Genomic DNA, 18,996 nt, shown 5'->3' with positions numbered 1-18,996 from the left:
CTCTGCAGGGGTTCTATGCAGAATGCTCCCACAGTAAAATTTATTCTTTCTGGATGAAGAAATTCATGAGACCTGCTATAAAGCCAGCTCTGATCTGCTGCGTGATACTGCATTTTCATAACTTAAGCTGTCACTGCCCAGCATGCCATAAATGATTTTGCATGATGTAAAGACACAAGACTTTATATTAGTTCAGTTTAATATGTCAGATTAGTGCCTCTGGTTTTGGAACAGTTTCAAGCTGAGAAAGTACCTCATGGTATTCATCTGTAGGACTAAAACATAAAGGATGCTTGTCAGATCATGGCCTCTTCTAATTTTAGAACAGCTTATGATAAAAATCAATGTATGGTGAAAATCAGAGGCTCTCAGAGGGGATTCCCAGCACCACGATACTCATAAATATTGCAGCATTTATTCTGGTTTACAGTGTAGGCAGTTTTTTTCCCAGCACCTTGTGCTGAAGATAGCTTCATCTACATTTATTTTTTTAAAGCCAGAAATACTATACCAGTTTTAAATGATGGATTTTATTGTTTCTGAGTCTTACATGGCATTTTAAGTAGTGTGTGTGTTCGCCCTCATGTTCTGGATGGGGCAGGATGACTTGTGATTTTAAGGTAAGAGTTTGTGACAGAAAAACAGACCACCAGCATCATTTGACTTGTCTAGTTAAAAAAGGCAAGGAGGAGTAGAGGACCTAAAGCTGAGTTTTCAATTTGATTTATAAGAATATTCATGAAAAGATATTTTCTTATAGCAGAAAAACTTTAACTCATAACTATTACTGGGGGGGATGAGATGCAGGGTGAGGGAGGATGCACACACAGAGCTCTTTCTTCCTATCAGAAAGGTACCTATATGAGTGGTATATATTTATACCTTGTGCATTATTTCATTTTTACATGGTGTAATTATCTCAAAAGGACTTTCTTTAGACTGATTGAATTACTGCAAATCTATATGGAGTAATATACATGTGTATATACATATATACAAAAAATAATTTTTATATGCTTTTATTTTATTTTATCAGTATAGAAATGTTAGTAAGAGAAACTTTTTTTTTACAAGGATTGGTCTTGTAAAGATGGCCAAATACTGTTGGAAAAGGACTTAGTTGGATGGTCCAGAGGGTGATGGCTCAGAATTCCAAGGGACATCAATGACAAGTGGTGCCCCTCAGAGGTTCATGCTGGCACCAGTGCCATTTAATATCTTCATTAATGACAAATAAAGGGATTAAGTGCACCCACAGCAAGTCTGCAGATGGCACCAAGCAGCGTGGAGTGGTTGTCACACCTGAAGGATGGGATGGCATCCAATGGGACTTGGACAATGAGAAGTGGCTCGTGGGAATTTCATGAGGTTTAACAAGACCAAGTGCAAGGGGCTGCACCCAGGTCTGGGCAACTCCTGGTACCAACAAAGTCTGGGGATGAACAGATCAAGGGTGACCCTGCCCAGCAGGACTTGGGGTGCTGGTGGGTGAGAGGCTGGACATGACAACAGGCACGTGCAGCCCAGAAAACCAACACTGTCCTGGGCTGCATCCAAAGCACTGAGGGCAGCAGGCTGAGGAAGGGAGAGGAGGCCACCAAGATGATTAGAGGGATGGAGCACCCTCCTATGAGGAAATGTTGTGAGAATTTGGATTGGTCAGCCTGGAGAAGGGAAAGCTTCGGTGTGACCTAAATTTCAGCCTTCAGTACCTGAAGGGAGGCTCAAAGAAAGATGGATTTTCACAGGGGCATGTAGTGACAGGACATGGGGCAATGGCTGTAAACTGAGAGTAGCTTTGGATTAGATGCCAGGAGGAAGTCTTTACTGTGAGGGTGCTGAGGCACTGGAACAGCTCAGAGAAGCTGTGGGTGTCTCATCCCTGGAAATGTTCAAGGCCATGTTGGATGGGACTCTGAGCAACCTGGTGGAAGTGCAAGGAGGTGACCTTGCCCATGGCAGGGGGCTGGAATAAGTTGGTCTTTAAGGCCCCTTACAACCCAAATCATTCTATGAATCTGTGATTGTCCAACAGTCATGGTGGAGGAAGGTTTACTGAAGCTAACTAACTGAAACAAATTGGGTTATTTTCCTGTGTGTCTTTAGAAAGAAGGGGGTCATAATGGAAGCATAATTTATGGAAAAGGACAGATCTCAAACTACCTTCCAGAGTGAAGGAAGCAGACATTCCTGTCCTTAAGGCTATGTTGCCTCTTTTTAGAAACAAAATATTGTGATTTGGGACCAGAACATTCTTTTACTTTTTTTTTCCTGAAAAAGTCAAAGATTTCTTAAGAGGAAAGCATTTTCCCTTCCTGAATTCCAGCTCAGTTCCTGAGTTCCACAGATTACAATTTATCATTTGAATTGCCACTACTAAATTTTTTTCCTGGAAGTATTTTGCCCATAAATAATGGTGGCAGTATTTTCATGGAGCTTTTTCTCAAACAAGCAGGTATGGGTCTTTAGCAAAGGGATACTGTTTGCTGCCTAATGAGAAAGTTGCTTAGGAAGCTGAGTATGTACTGACTTCATTTTTGTGCTCATACGAGCACTGACACAACTTGATGTTGGCTGCTTTGGATCAACAGCACAAAGTTCAGGGTTGATGTCCTGGCCCTATTAAAGGTAGTACCAATATGGTTGTTGTCCTCAGAAAAATCAGGACATCAACTCAGGCACTTATCTGGATTTTATAAATTACTGGAATATGCAAAGACAGTTTCACAACAGTCAACTCTGTGTTTTCTAATTTTATCTCTCAAATCAGAGATGTATTTGCAAGAATTCCTCTCTCATGGTTATTTTCCAGTGGGACAGATTCTGTTATTTTGTGATTTATGAAGTTGTTTCTCTGTACTGGATTAGATTTTTTTTCTAAAATGTCTGATGTTTCTTGCTTTAAATGTCACTCTTCCTGCTCCCTGTTAGGCTCAGGTCTTTCATGTTTAATACCAGGGATTTCTGCACGGTAGTGTGTGTATTCCCAATGGCACAGGAACCACTGCAAACTTTCATCCTTGCTGGGCCATCTCCTGCAGCAGGCAGGGGCCAGGTTGGGGCTGGGGGGACAGTAGGGAGCTGGGTGTTTTGGGGGGCAATGCACTGGGAGAGAGGAAGAGAGAGCATGACCTGATTTTGTACCCTGATTTTGGCAGCTGAGAGGGCACCCACACACTGCTGGGGGAAGCCAGAAGTCCTTGCTGCTGACTGGTACGTTCATCAGTTGTATTCTAATTCAGGAAATTCTTGCTGTTGACTCAGGATCTCATTGTTCGGGGTTTAGGTCTTGCCTGTGTCCACACAAGGACCCTGGCCTGCCTCACCTGCTGCTTTTTACCTCAAACCAAAGAGTTCATCATACAATTTACAGTTCACTTTGGATAAGCTGCTTAGGTACCATTTGGAAAGCAAAGCAGAAGGTAATTTAAAAAGTTCTTGAAACTTTTGCCATCAAAGACAGCCAAGACATGTGTGATGGTTTGTGAGGGCTCTGCCTATTGCCTCTGTTTTATCAGAGCACCTGGTTGTGCCTCCTGGGTCTGTGCCAGCAGTGCCTTCCTGCATTGCTCTCAGGTTCACTTATTACATCTATGCAAAAAATCCTTCACCACATATATCCTTTTCCCGGAGCTTTAAAATTGTTATTTTGCTTAATTGTCAAATAATATATCAGTTATATTGGGAAATGTTTCTTCTTGTTGGCTCAGTAATCTACTTCTGCAGTGACCAGGAGGGGTCACCTATGAATGAAACATTTTTACCTTTGTAAATCTGACGAAATATTTTTCTACTGTGTAGACATAAAGAAACAACCTCTACTCCTGTCCCATCTCTCCTTCTTCAGGTCATAAAAATATGGAAACCTATTCTCTTCTAGTTAATCTAGTCTAGATTTTTGTTTTGTTTTGTTTTTGTTTTGTGTAAGCCTGAAATGTTAAAACACCAGTTTATACACTGTGAACATTTCTGCTGATCATATTGTGGAAGACTAAGCTCTCTAAAAAGGCAGCTGTGCTATTCACCTGTATAAACTGCTTAGGTACATAAATGATGTCCAAGCTGGGTCTGGACACCAAAGGACCAAAAAACTCAGCTGAATTATAAAACTCTGCCTCATGCCCTGTGCAGCTGGACTTCACTATTCTTTAGGTAGGAACATTATCATGTCACTAATTGGTTGAATAATTTATAAAGTAATCAGGTAGGTCTGCATATAACTTCTCATTGAGTATTATTCAATTAAAGACTTGGAAGTATATCTCATAACAATGTTATATGTATATATATATATATATATGTGTATATATATATATATATATATATATATATATATATATATACACACATGTATCTGTCAGTGAAATGTTAAAAGCCTGAGAACCCAGGAGACAGAACTATAGTGATTTAAAATGTCTTTTAAGTCTTTTTAATCTGATTTGTATTTACTGGTTAGTCTATTGTACATTTGAATTTTTCTACTTGCATAGTACATTGGTTGACTGTTTTAAAGACAAATGTGTTAGCAAATAAAGCTGAAGTGATGAAGAATTTTCCTATGCTTGCAGTATGATAAAACCTGCTTGGCTTGGCACTATCCAATTCTACAATATTACTTCTATAATATATAGTCTTAATGAGTTGTAATAAAGAGCATAATGATGTGGCCTTAGGTTCTCAAGACTACTTTTACTGCTTGACAGGCTAAGAAGGACCTCCTCTCTCTGTCAGAGAATTGTGTAGGCATCATCAGCCAGAGTTTAGGGCCCACTTGCCCTCATTACCCTGCTGGAGGTAATTAAAAAACATCTGATGACCTATTGTGGATGAGGGCTGGATGCTGCAAAAGCTGCAGAAGGGCAGAGCTGTCTCAACCAAAAGCCAGTGGAGCACAAGAAAGAGTGAGAAACGATCTGCCTGCCTATCAGCCTCCTTCTTCTCCTCTTCCCCAAGTCCCTGCCTCTCTCAGCCCACTCTTTGCTTTGCAGCTGCTTTAAAGCATTTTCCAGAGGAGTTTTTGATAAGACAGTCTGTTGTAATCAGGTCAACCCCGACGATAGGGGAGAATGCATCTGACCCCACTGATATCAGAAAGCTAATTAATTACTTTATTATGCTATATTATTCTATACTATATTACACTACATTACATTACATCTAAACTGAATCTGCACAAAGCACTCAGCTCAACTCAACTGCACAGAATCTCGTGATTGTCACCCAACAGTCCTAACGCACATGCTTGGCCCTGATAGGCCAAGGAAAAAAACACCATCATTCTGGGTAAACAACCTCCATATTGCATTCCATTTTGGCACAACACAGGTACAGCAAATGAGATAAGAATTGTTTTGATCATTCTTTTCTCTGCTTCTCTCACTGCTTCTCTCAGGTTCAGAGAATGTGAATCCCACAATGGTCCTTGTTCTGTGCCTGGGTTTGAACTCCAGCTCAGCACACCATGTCCCTCATGAGCATGACTGAGCACTGCCAAGGGCTGTTTGGGCACAGGGGCTGTGCTGGGGCCTCGTCCATCCCAGCTGGGCTTTCATGGGCTGGGTGCTCCCTTTCCTGGGCTCTGCCCTGGCCAAGGTTCCTGGCACACCAGCAGTGGTGCTGGCGCCCTTCTTGGCAGCACCGTGCCTGTGAGCATCAAGGAGCAGTTTCTGCTGGTGGGGACAGTGGGTGATGTTGCTCTTGCTGCAGATTTTGGATGGTGCTCTGTGGTGATGCAGCCCCTTGCAGGCCACTCTCCACACAGCTCTTGGGTTTGGGGAGGCAGGTTGTTCTCTAAAACCTGCATCAGCTCTCTCTCCTACTTTACAGTGCAGCCTTCCAACATTTCTAAGGGCAAAAGCAAAGGTTTCTGTGCAGGAAGATGAATTAACAAAGCAAAGGTTGGGGTCAGAGCGTGAAACCAGCCTCAGCACAAGGGAAATGTTTGGCTTAATTCTCATGGGTTATCAGCACCTTGGCAAGATGCTTTAACAATGTCTACAGAACACCCTGAGGAATTCAGGGTTTAACTGCTGCAGCGAGAGCCTGCTTCACTAATCAGACAATTTAATCCCATTTACAGTGTAATATATATTAATAAAAAAGAAAAGAAATTAAAGATACCCCAGGGATTCTTCAGCACAGCATTATATTTTATTAAATATAACATCAAAGTTGGAAGTTACTGAGAATCAAGATAATGTGTTACACTAAATTGTGATCAAAGAAAGAGATATAATGATATAATTGTAATAATCCATAAGCAACCAAAGCTGGAACACTCTAAGTACGAGGTTAGACACGTTCACAGCTGCATATATTAACTGTGGTTGTGAACTGAAATGTACATTATTATACATGTCTCTAAAAATTTTATCTCATCCATATCTACTGTCCAAACTGGTAAACAAAGCTCAGGGAAAGGCTTCAAAAGGGATCTTAAACTTTTTCTACCACAAAGTTTATTTAACATACCAGTGCTGCTGTGAGCAATGACCACTTAGGTTGTTTTATGTGGATGATGCATAGTCCTCTTCTGAAATGTGAGTAGCAGACATTTAAGTATAGAAATCTGAAAAAAATATGATGTCACATCTTCTTGACACTAAAAGAGTATTTGGGTAGAACAAAAAAAAACCCAAAAAACTTACATTCTCAAATACAAAAATTAGGGAAACACAAACGTGTGAGTTTATGCCATGATATGCAATGAGAAATAAAAAACTATTGTAGGATATGGAGTTCCCAGACTGGGTCAGGGGAACGGTTTATAACTTGACAGATTATTTTTCCTGGGAGAAAAACCTGAGTGCAGGAGACTTATCTGCCTTTGTAACTTCGTGTTAGAGCTCTGTCCTTTGGTGGGGGTCACAGGGCTGTCTCCTGAGAGTTCACCCCAACCAGCCTTGGGGCTTGACGGATGCTTCTCTTTGCTTTCTCTTGTGCGTCTAGACCACCTAAAAAGGCTGCAATTCTGCCACTGATTTCTAGTTTTATATGTATTTTTTGTTCTTTTCACCAACGAACACATCATAGGAATCAGCCACTCTCCATACCATGGCATTTTAAATGAATAAAGAGGTGCTTTTGTAGGTCTGTGCTGCAAAACAAGGCAGTGCTGCTGCATCTCAAAAACATCTGTGAGTTTTGTGGAGTGGGGCTGCTCTTCACCAGACAACACATGTGCTTCCATGTCATTCTGCTAGAGTGGGCCTTGGGTGCCTTGCACTGGAAGAGAAGAGAGCAAAACAGGGAGTAATGTCTGAATAGGATGACAAAGAGGAATTACAAAGTCTTTAGTGTTGTAAAGCAGTAAAAGATTGCATTAGTACAAAAGCATTACTACAATTACTGCTATAAATGATTATATATATGTATATGGGCACAGTGTGGGAAGTCTGTAAGTCTGTGCTACGTGAGTGCATATAAAAGTGTCAGAAATATGAATTGTTTTTTAAAAAAATTGAGTCTCAGGGTAAAACTCTGACCTCAGTGAGTTCACTGAGTGATTAATGTCTGTGGGGCCAGCATTTTATTTCATCTGGATAATAGCATATAAAGTTTACTGATTTAAAACTATTTGGGACACACATTTTCTTCTCGGCAGAACAAAATTTCCTGCCTCTGGTATTTTCAGCATCTGCCCTGTCCTCAGTCATTTGCATAGGACTTACTCTATTTGCTCTTGTTTAGCAGATACTCCATTTTCATATTTTTAAACATTTCAAGAGTGAATTTGTCACTGTTTCAGAATTGCAAAGTAGCTTTTTCAACTTGCCCTTTCCAGATATGGTTCTATTAATCATTGAAATAAACTTGCTATGCTCTATCAAACTAAGTGTAGGCTTATTTATGACACTGAGATCATAAATATTTTTGTCTCCATAAATGTTATTTGTCTCTCCTAAGTGTCTTGGTCTCCATGATGAGGCAGAAAAGTTTTGGGGTCCTGGAGTGGCAGGGGAAGCTGTTGGTGCCCATGGCAAGGTCAGTGCTCTTGGGCTGCAGGGTGGCTGAGGAGATGGGTGATTCACCACGGGCACATAAAGCTGCTCAGCAAGAAAAGGTCTGTGCTTGGCTGTGTAACTTGCATTAAAATGGTACTGTCTGAAAAAACAAACAAATCTGTTGTCCTGACCAAGAAATTAAAGTACTTTCAAAAAGGCGGGAAGACTTGAGCCCTCATGCTGACTGAGGCTATAAAAGCACTTGCACTTGCTTGTGCAAACTCCAGCAATGTTACAGCTTTGCAAAGCTGCCTCTGCCTGCAGCTGTGTCCTTCCCCTGGTTTGGAGATGACTCAGATTGCTGGGTGGGCTGAGCAAGGAACAAAACTCACTGCTATGGGAGTGCAGCATGGAAGGAGAGCTTGTGGGAAACAGGGCACCCCTGCTGCCCAGAGAGGAATCAGAATCCTTCAGGCTGCAAAAGATGGTTAACCTACACTGCCAAGTCCACCACTAAGCCTTGTCCCTAAATGGTACATCCACAGGTCCTTTAAATGCCTCCAGTGATGGTGACTCAACCCCTTCCCTGGGGAGCCACCAGTAGTTCCACCACCAGTACCCACTATAGCAGTGGGTACAATGCCCCTTTTTACAGTGTCACCTCTGTAAAACACACCTTCCAACAGTGTCACCCCTGTAAAACACACCTTCTTACAGTGTCCCCCCTGTAAAACACACCTCTTTACAGTGTCCCCCTGTAAAACACACGTTCTTACAATACATCCCACCCAGACAAACCTCCTGCCTCCTTAGGGAAGCCCACCTATGAAAAACCTGATGGAATGGGGAAGAGGAAGGAACTTGGCCCTTCCTCTTGGAGGAGACAGGTCTGTCTAAGCACTGGGCACACCTTGGTTTGCAGGAGCACTGATGGGGTGGCAGGACTGCTGTGTTGTCACCATGATATTTTATGAAAAATCCCTTCACCAGGATTTTTCTCCTGAGAAGCTGAGAAGCCTCAGAAAAGAAATGTGAACAATAATAATCTGACTGCATGGAATGTGGTCTGGAGGTTGCTTACCAACAGGTGCATCTTTGATTGGTTCCATGTGAAGTGTTTTTAATTAAGGATCAATCCCAGTCCAGCTGTGTCAGAGTCTCTGGTCAGTCGTGGGTTTTTATGATTCATTCTTGCCTAGCCTTCTGATATCTCCTTTCTCCTTCTTTATCATAGTTTTAATATATCATCATAATATAATATAATAAATAGAATAGAATAGATATCATAAAAGAATAAATCAGGCTTCTGAGAACTTGGAGTCAATTCTCATATCTCACCTCGTCCTGGGGACCCTCACAACACCACAACAGTGTGCCACCTACCCAGCTGCCAGAGCTCATGCACTCATGCACTCACGCATTCATGCAGGGCTCATGCATTCATGCAGGGCTCCTGCCAGGGCTCATGCGCTCATGCAGGGCTCATGCATTCATGCAGGGCTCCTGCCAGGGCTCATGCATTCCCTCCCTCCCATGCATGGGTGCAAATGCCTGTGTGTGCTGTACACACAGTGAGTTAATGTGTGAGGTGTGCTTTGTGCACCAGCCTCTCTTTATTCCTGCTCCCTCCTCCAGCCAGGCAAATCCCCACCCAGCAGGAGTGGGAAGCAAGCAGGGTGCCCCCTTCCCCAGATGAGATAATTCCCAGGAAGGCACAGCCTGTAGCAGCAGCACAACTCCAGACAGTGGAAAGGTGTCAGGTCATTTCAGAGACAAGAGAGGAACATTTCTCCTCCTAGCATGGGTTGAAGTAAAATGTCATGGTATGACTTCAGCTTAATAATTATTTTAGCTCTCCAGTATATGATAGAAGGGCAAACTATGGAACCTTTCTTTAGTGAACAGTTTCATTCCTTCAGCTGGGTTTTCCTTTGTTCTGCCTCAGTTCAGTGACAGCCGGCAGCTCAAACCTGCTCGCATGAACAACACGTGTTGAGGCAATCACTGTGGCTGTATCCAGCATGCTTATTCAGCTTTCTTTTAATAAATCCACTAATAGACTTTCAGAGGCAATGAAGGGAAAAGAATAATTTGGAAACAAAGCTGTTGAAAATAATACAGTGCAGTAGAGAAGAATGTGATTTTGGAGGTCTCTGCAGTTGTTTTATTTCTTTAGAGGATTTTAATCAACCTGATTACCCAGGGAAGCAAAGGGATTTAAAAAACAGTATGGTGATGATCAGAAGAGAAAACAAAGGGGCATTTTCCCTTTCTTGTATTACTCACTTTTGTTTTCTCCCTTTCATGTGATTTTACAAGCAAAAATCACATATTAGCTCATTTTAATTAAAAAAAACCTATCCATGCTAGGGTTTTCCTAGAGAAGCAATTTCAGTCTTTGTCCACTAGATCATTTAATCAAAGATACCCTAAATGCTTTCAAGATTGCTGTGGCTGCACCAATCTGACTGCCATCAGTATAATGGCTTTCCCAGTGGATTGGGAAAAAAAAATGTGTAATTGGACAAGAGCCCATCCTTTCAAGTGGGATTAGCTGCTCTGCTGCAGTCTTCCCCTAAATTTGAGGGTCTCATGTTCTTTTCTTGCTCCTTCTGTACTTAGGGCTGCAAAGCAACCCTCCAGTGCCATCTTTAGAGTTGAGCTGTACAGGCACAGCCAAGGAAGGAGTGTGGAGTTGCACTCCTTTCTGTGTCACTAGGAGCAATTGGTGTCTGGATAAAACTGAGGGTCACCCTACACCATTCCTCACAAAGGAGAACTGTAGGTGTGTAGTGGGAATTTGCCACTTGTCACTCCCAAAGGCTTTTGGATAGATTTTTCCAACAACCTCCTCCTACCTATAGCCTCTCCCCAGTGCTGTGCATGTCAGGACCTGTGACGGTGTTCACAGGGGTCTGAGGATGAAGGAAGAGATGAGAATATTGACTCCATGTTTCAGAAGGCTTGATTTGTTATTTTATTATATATATTATATTAAAACCATACTAAAAGAATAGAAGCTAATCACAGATGCACCTGTTGCATTCCACAGCAGCAGATAACCATTGTTTACATTTTGTTACTGAGGCCTCTCAGCTTCTCAGGAGAAAAAATCCTAAGGAAAGGATTTTTCATGAAACGTGTCTGTGACAAGGACCCTAAAGCAAAGCATTGGTGAAATTTTCCCTGCCCCAGCAGGGTATTCTGCATATCCCAGCTGGAAGGCTGAGGCTTGGCTGCTCTCTTACCCTTATCCAGCTCACACAGCACTTCCCACAGGCCAGGGCAGCCTCTCACCACGGTGCAGACACTGAGTGTCTTCCCCATGGTCACCAAAGGGCCTTCAGGCACCTCTGTGAGCAAACAACCACAGAAACCTTGAAAGATGTGGGACTTCATGGGCAGCCTTGCTCTCTGTCTCCTTTTATAGGTGAAAGAATATTTGGTGCCTTTTGTCCAGAGCCAGAGCTGTCTCTGCACACACCATTTTTGCTCTGTTACGTGTTAGATGGAGAAATTTAGGTAAAAATTTAGCTTTGTTTTTTCTGTTAATAATAATGGTTGCCTAACTAGTCTTTCCAACCCTCCCCCAGTGCCAAAACTTTTCAGAGCCTTACTTTTAGTTGACTGGTGTTTGCAAAGTTATTAAAGTGTTTGTGTTGCCAAAAGCAAAGGAGTTCCAAGAGAGGAATGCTCAGCTTGGGTGGGGGGAGACCTGCATCAGCAAAGAGACCACAGGCACATGGTTGTGTTGGGACCCAGGATATTCCTCTGGCTGCCCTGGGCGACTCCAGACCCTGGCAGGGGGCTCAGAGACCTTGGCATGGAGTCAAAAACACCTGTGCCTTTGATTTTAGTCCAGGAAAACAATTTCCAACTTTGTGTGAAGATTTACTAGCCACAAGATTTTGAGTAGAATGACAGTTAATTTGTAACAGGGTGAAAAAGAATTTTTGTGTTTTAGAATGGAGGGTCAAGAAGCAAGATGGAGGAATCTGGGCGTGTCCTGTCCTTCTTCTCCTTCTTCTTGTCCACCATTTTCTGCTGGGATGGTGACACTTCTTGATTGGTTTAGAGTAGAGACCGACTGTCTAAGATTATTGTAAACAAAGTACATGCAGTTCTTAGTATAAAAAGTTAGCACCACCCCAAGGGCAGTCAGTGCACCTCAACCCGACCTGCTGGGCAGATCTCAGCAGGTCAGAGAAAGAAAGTGATAGATAAGAAAAAATAAAAAACCTTGAAAAGCAGAACCAACAAATCTCAACTTCTTCTTCGATGGTGGGGCTGGGAAACAAAAGACTTTTAATACCTCAGGGTCATCTCAACCACAGAAACCTGAGACTGTTCCCCTTCTCCCAGCCCTGTGCCACGTCCAGGTCACAAGCAGCTGATGCGGCTGCACCTAAGTCCTGACCAAATTCCAGGACAAAGGAGAGCCGAAGGGATGCTTTAGCTGGAGAGAGATGATTTCACACGTGAAGATATCGTTTTCCATAATGGCTGATGTGGGTTGATGCTTGCTGTGGAAAACTTTCATTTTAAGGCATTTCCAGATCAGTTTGTTGGGCTCGTGTTATATTAGGTGACAGCTCAGGAAACAAAGACAGATCAGGCAGAATTGAAGGTGACAGGTCCTTCTCTTGGGGTGATTGAGTGAAATGTCCTTGGTGTCAAGAGGACAGTGAGGGAAAAGAAAGAACAAAACCACTGAATGTCTCCTCATCAGAGTTAAAGTTCCCAGGATATCAAAGGACACATGAAGAATGCCTAAGATTTGCTTGGTCCTGCTGGTGCAGAGGTGGATATCACCAACAAATACAATTATTTAGAAGGAACATTTACTCCCCAAAGAGCTAGCTTTGGTATATGTGAATATAGAAATAAGTTTCAGATAATTCTTGCAGCAATTAACTACCCATAATTATGTAGTGCAGGAACTAGAAAAGCCCTGCTCCCTGTGTGCAGACAACATGTATGAAGTAAGATTCAAGTGTGATAAAACAGAGATGTGAAACTGTGATAGAGATCTTCAATATTTGAATGCAAGAGGGCACAAGCCAAAATACCACATGAAATGAGAAACAGAATGGTGATTCTCAAGCTGATGTAAGAAGAAGCTTCAGGAGCTGGAAAAACATGCATGATGTAGGAAATCAAGGAGGTAATAGTCACATTATCCCAGAGGAGCAAAGTACATCAGTGCAAGAGGGGATGGATAAATGGACAGCTTCAAAGCAATGCCCCATTTGCCATTTTAAGCTGTAACACTGTTGAAAACCTGTTGCCTCAGATCCCTGCCACAGAAATAGAAATGTGCCCGAAGGCAGGGACCAAAGGAGGAGCCAGGATGGCTCTGGGCATTATTGTACCAAGCAGCAGATGTGTGACTAGGTGTGTGCTTTGTTTTGTGGAAAATGAAGCGAAACTGGAACACTTTCCTTCTGCATCAGGGCAAAAAGTTCAAAAGAAAAAGAGATAAAACATTTACCATCAAAGGGAAGAGGAGATAATTTTGGCAGGACAGCTGATATGAACTGTACTCTTAGCTCTACAGTGACAACCTCAGTCTGGAAAGTTACTTGAAAAAAAGGAAAGAGTCCAGTCTTTCTTTGATAGTTACTGTTTTCTCTTTCTGCTATTTTCATACTTGATATGCTTAATGAGAAAATGTCAAAAATTTCTCATAGCAAAGACAGTGAATTGTTGAACCCTCTATGAGTAACAGCATAGTTCACAAGAAATATGAAAATTATTACCTGACAGCAAACTAAAATCTCCAAAGAAAAGATTGAAAACACATTTCATCTTCTAGAGTTTTAATATTTGCATGTTGAAAATACTGTAGTCTTTCATTGTGAAGACTAAGAGGACACTCTTATAGTTTTCCAAAATTTTATTTGCACCAAGATTCTCCTAGGAAGTCCTGAGAGAGCAAGGACGTGAAGGACACAGTGATTTGTCCCTTGAGTATGTACTGAACCATGGAACTTTTTTTTTTTTTTGAGCTGCCTGACATCTTTCCAAACAATGATGTTTCATACTTGACAGAAGTGGTAGCACACCCAATCATCTGCATTCAATTCTGGGCAGCTTAATTAATTAAGTGCTTATCTTAATGTGCCATGGGAAAAAAACCCAAAAGTTTTCTTAGTGGAAATAGATATAATGTGCTGACAGAATGTTAAAATACAATTGGTAATTAGCGTGCACTGAGAGTTAAAATTATAGAGCAAGAGTCAGAATTTGGGAAAGTATTTGAGCTGCACAGTAACAGAAGAGAACAATGGTTTTTCTTTCTCTGATGTTTCTTATAAGATGAATTTTCTATGAGCTGTTTTCTTTGAGGATTTGAAATCTTCCATGGAGGGTTGGCATCTGGAAATTGTCCCTTTCCATCTGCTCCCAAGTCTTGAAAGATTTAGATGCATTTGGCTATTTCCCTTGTGTGAATGGCTCCAGTGAGTTCTTCCTCAGAGTTTTTCTTACTACCAATGGGATGAATTTATCTAATTTACTCTAATATAAGAAAACAGAGAGATACCAGAAAAGCAGCTGGAGCTTAAATTAGCAAGGGAGGTGAAGGACAAGAAGAAGGGCTTCTATAGCAGAATTGGAAAAGGAGAACTAAAGAAATTGTGAGCCTGCTGCTAAGAACAGCTGGAGATTGAGGGACAAAGGACATGGAAAAGGTGGAGGAGGTCAGTGCCTTTTTGCCTCTTCTGCTGTGCCAGACTGCCCTCAGGCTCTGCTGCACCTGAGCCTGGCTGCATTCTCCTCTGCAGCAATGCCCAGGGACAGGAAGACACAGTGAGGGAGCACTCAGGCGAGCAGGGCACATAAAGCCAGATGGCCCAGGAGGGTGCTCTGGGAGCACCACAGGGCTGGGCCAGCATCACCATGGGGCTGCTCCACGGCAGCTTTGATGGGCATGACAAAGTTTATGGAACAAATCCTCTTGGAGGTCCTGTCCTGGTGCTGGAATGTCAGAAGGTGACTGGGAGCAGCCTGCATGGAGTCACCAGCAGCACCTTGAGCCTGGTGAGACTGATTGCCCTCTGTGACCAGACAGACGAGTCACAGGGAGGAGGGAGTGCTGGATGCTGTGTATTCTGACTTTAGCAAAGCCTTTGGTGTGGTTTCCCACAGTTTCTTGATAGCCAGATTGGTGAGATATGTTTGGCTCAGTGGACAATAAGCAAAAAGGTGAATAGATAATTGCCTGCACTATGCATCTTGAAGGATTTTAATTAATAGTATAATGTGCACCTAGTTGACGGTCACTGCAATAGTCTTCAGGGACTCATATTTGGGACAGGACTGTTTGATGTCTCTAAATTACCTGGATGATAGCACAGTGTGCACTGCTCAGAAAATTCACAGCTCATACCAAGTTGTGTAGAGGGAGACCTTGCTAGACTGGAGCAATGCATTGATTGGACCTTCATGAAGCTCAGCAAAGGGAAGTGCAAAATCCTGCACCTGAGAAAGGAGAATCCCTGCAACCACCTTGTGGGAACCCAGGAAATTCCTCTGGCTGCCCTGGAGGGCTCCAGACCCTGCCCAGGGGGCTCAGAGACCTTGGCACAGAGCCCAAGACCCCTGTGCCTTTGATTTAGCCCTTGGAAAAAAACAATTACCAACCTTTTATGAAGAATTACAAGCCACAAAAGTTTAAGCAGAATGATAGTGAATTTATCACAGGGTGAAAAAATAGATTTTTGGGGTTTTTAGAATGGGGGTTCAGGAGGCAAGATGGAGGGATCTGGGCATGTCCAGCCTTTCTGCTTCTTCTTCTTCTATGCCTCCATCTTCTGCTGTGATATTGGCACTTTTAGATGGGTTTAGAGTAGAAGCTCACTGTCTAACATAGGTGATAGGTATTGGAAAGTAATTGTAAATATTGTACACATAGTTTTTAGTATAAAAAGGTAACACCACCCCAGGGCAGGCAGAGTGCCTCTGACTGTCCTGCTGAGGGGACCTCGGCAGGACAGGAGAAAGAATTTTATAGATAAGATACAAAAACAACCTTGGGACTGAGAACTGAAGAGCCCTGACTCCATCTTTGACCACTGGGCTGGGAAAAGAGACTTTTAAAAATATCCTGGGGTCACTCTGACCAGTGAGAGAACCTGTGACCATCTGGGCCAGCGACTCAGGGATTAGCAGGCAACCTTGCAGAAAGGGAGCTATCAGTTTGGTGCTACGTGCTAAATATCAGTGAGCGGTGTATCTCGGTGGCAAAGGCAGCCAATCACATCCTGCACAGTTTTAGCAAAATGCCAGGAGGTCCAAGGAAATGACTATTCCCATGTATTCGGCATTTATGAGGTTGTGCTGAAAGTTCTGCATCCAGTTTTGGGCTCCCCACTACAAGAAAGATACAGACCTTCTGGGGCAAGCTCAGCTCCAATCCCAAGATGTTCATGGGGCTGGAGTACATGATATAAAGGAAAGACCATGAGGATTGGTTTTTCCAGCAGAATAAAAGGCAAAGAGGAGAGTTTATTGTTGTCCACAACTATTCAACAGGAGGGTGCAGAGAAGACAGATCCAAACTCTGCTCATAGGGGTGCAGTGAAAAGAGGCAACAGACAGAAATAGGGATAAGAAAAATTATGAAAAAAGCAGGAAAAAATCTTCAGTGAGAGGAAAGTCAAACAATGACACAAATGCCAATGGAGACTGTGGAGTCTCCATCCCAGGAAACACTCAAACTCAACAGGAGGCTCCCCAGGCAACCTGCTCTGGCTGCCCTGCTTCTGGTGGGAAGGGGACTGGAGACTGCCAGAGTTCTCCCCAACCTGGAATTCTCTGCAATTCTCTGGCAGTGTTAATCCTGTAATAGCAACACTGTGTGGAACTAAAAGATGGTGGATTAGAGACCACGATAAAAGCAATGTTTTGGTTGCCCAGTGTAGGTATGGGGATGTTGAGAACATCTGAGATGCCAGGGCAGACAGAGGAGCACTTTGGGATTTGTCTGATGTGGTGAGCCAGTCCTGCAAGAGCTGGGGGAAGGAATTGATGTAGGGGCCAAACATAAAGATTGTGGAGCTATTAAGAGCCTGATGGAAAATCCTGACTCTTTGCATGGTAAATGCTGTTCATATCAAATTGCAAGTGAGAAATGTGAGAGAGATCAGCATTTCATGGCCGAAAACTGTTTCCAGAGTGAGCTAGACTGAATGCCATATCCAAAGCTCCAGAGCTCTGAAAGCAGTTCAACCTGAGACCCCAGCAATACCTTTGAGAAAAGGCAGGTGGCTCTTTCAGCTGTTCTCCTGTACAAATTTTTCTGAAACAAATCACAAAGTGAAAAATCTTAAAAGATGTCTTATTTAGTGAAATAAATCTTTAGAGCTGTCACTTGAAGAACAATGATTTTTAAACTGACTTTGGACAAACAGTTTGTGTGGCTATTCATTGTGAACTGGCTGTAGTCAGTGGCTTGCTCACTCTAGCTCTAGCTCAGATATTTGCCTTGTATGTGCAGCATGACACCCAGACTGTTCTCAGTGTCCCAAATTCATAGTGCTGATCCTCTTTTTCAGTGAGAGGCTCTAATTAATACTGCATTTCTCAAAGAATGCATTTTCTTCAACTACAGAATAAAATAATTAATTCTGGGAATTAATTTTCATTATAAAAAGTAATATTTCAACATATTATTAATTATTATCTAGAGAATGGCTGGCAGCCTCATGTTACAGACTAGTTTTTCCTAGTTGTGACTTGCAAAATACTTTTTTGAGAGAGGCTGCTAATGCACTCTGGCCATTACCATGCCCTTAATAATTGCAAAGGACTTAACTACCTGAATTCAGGATTTTCATTAGTAAAATTGGTGTTCTCAGAGTTCTGAAAGGGCTGTGTCAAATGGAATCCTAGAATGCTCTTCCACAAACCCATTTCTAGCAGCAAACTCACAATGCTGTTTCTGTCTCTGCTGACACATATTGATTCTGAGTTTTCACGATAGAGATAATGGCTTTGCTAATGGCACAGTAAGCATCACTATTTACATCGGCCATAAATCACCAAGTATCTCAAGAGCATATAATCTACCATGAATGAGCTGAGTCATAAATTGTGTCCCTGTTACATTTGTGTCACTCCAGCCAACCTATATCACTTATCTTTCCCCAGCCTACACATTTCAAAGCGCTACAGGCAAGGGGGAAAAAAAAAGACAACAGATAACTCTAGAAATTGATTTTCAGACATGTAACAACACATCTAAGAAAGGTCAGCAAGTAAACTCCTTCTTGGGGTTGTTGGCAAAATAAAGTAAAACTGACACAAACTAAAAAGAAAAGGATGACAGCAAATTTATCTATCTGCCCCCTGGCTTTCAAGCATACCTGTGGCCTCATCATTTAGGAGGAAAGACATGGAACCCAGAGAGCACCACACACATGGACAGTGCATTAAACGGGACTTTTTGCCCTTCCTCAGGAGCAGGTGGCTTTGCCAGCTGCAGAGTGGTGTGGCACTTTCCCAGCCTGCTGAGGAGCAGCTCCTCATGGGCAGCCAAGGAGTTAATTTAAATGATGCTCTCTCTGCTCCCTGCCAGGAGGATGAGCCTCCCTGGCCAGGGCAGAGGGCAGAGTGACCTGCTGCTGCAGGGGACACAAATGCAGTCTCAATTCTACATAACTGCTTTAAAAATTTAAGCTGTTATGCTTCAAGACACAAGGACTTGACTGAATGGAGGGAGCAACCCTTAGCCAGTTTTCCACTAATCTCTGTCCTGACTGCTGTGCATTTTATCCCTGTCTGACATTGACAAATGCAGCGGTTGTAAAAGCCTTCAGTAAAAGGAAAAGATTGAGGTAGGCAAGCAAATTAACACAAAGTTTAGCCTCAAGCTGTTCTCTGCTAAATGTTTTCCTGGCATTCTTTCTGCTGGGGTAGTGCTGCTTTGAGACTCAGGACTGTCTGTGATGTGCTCTGCCATGTGGGCTTTTAAATAAGCTGATGTCTAGTCAGACTCTGGATTTCTCTCCCATGAGCACCAGTTGTTGTGAACACTTGCCAGGGTTTCTCT

At 42.6% G+C, this 18,996-nt stretch overlaps 1 long non-coding RNA gene across 1 annotated transcript in view; it reads right to left on the bottom strand.

Moving 5' to 3' along the window:
• Positions 1-6,136: 6,136 nt before the first annotated feature.
• Positions 6,137-18,996, bottom strand: part of LOC135445204 (uncharacterized) — a 305,400-nt gene continuing 292,540 nt past the window's right edge. Inside the window, exon 10 of the long non-coding RNA XR_010439482.1 lies at positions 6,137-7,224. This is a non-coding gene — a long non-coding RNA (uncharacterized LOC135445204). The remainder of the gene's footprint in view (positions 7,225-18,996) is intronic.

The sequence above is a fragment of the Zonotrichia leucophrys genome, chromosome 1 (assembly GCF_028769735.1).
Source record: "Zonotrichia leucophrys gambelii isolate GWCS_2022_RI chromosome 1, RI_Zleu_2.0, whole genome shotgun sequence".
In the NCBI taxonomy this organism is placed as follows: domain Eukaryota; kingdom Metazoa; phylum Chordata; class Aves; order Passeriformes; family Passerellidae; genus Zonotrichia; species Zonotrichia leucophrys.
Note: the sequence above shows the minus strand (reverse complement) of the source record. Positions and strands in the feature narration are given on the sequence as shown.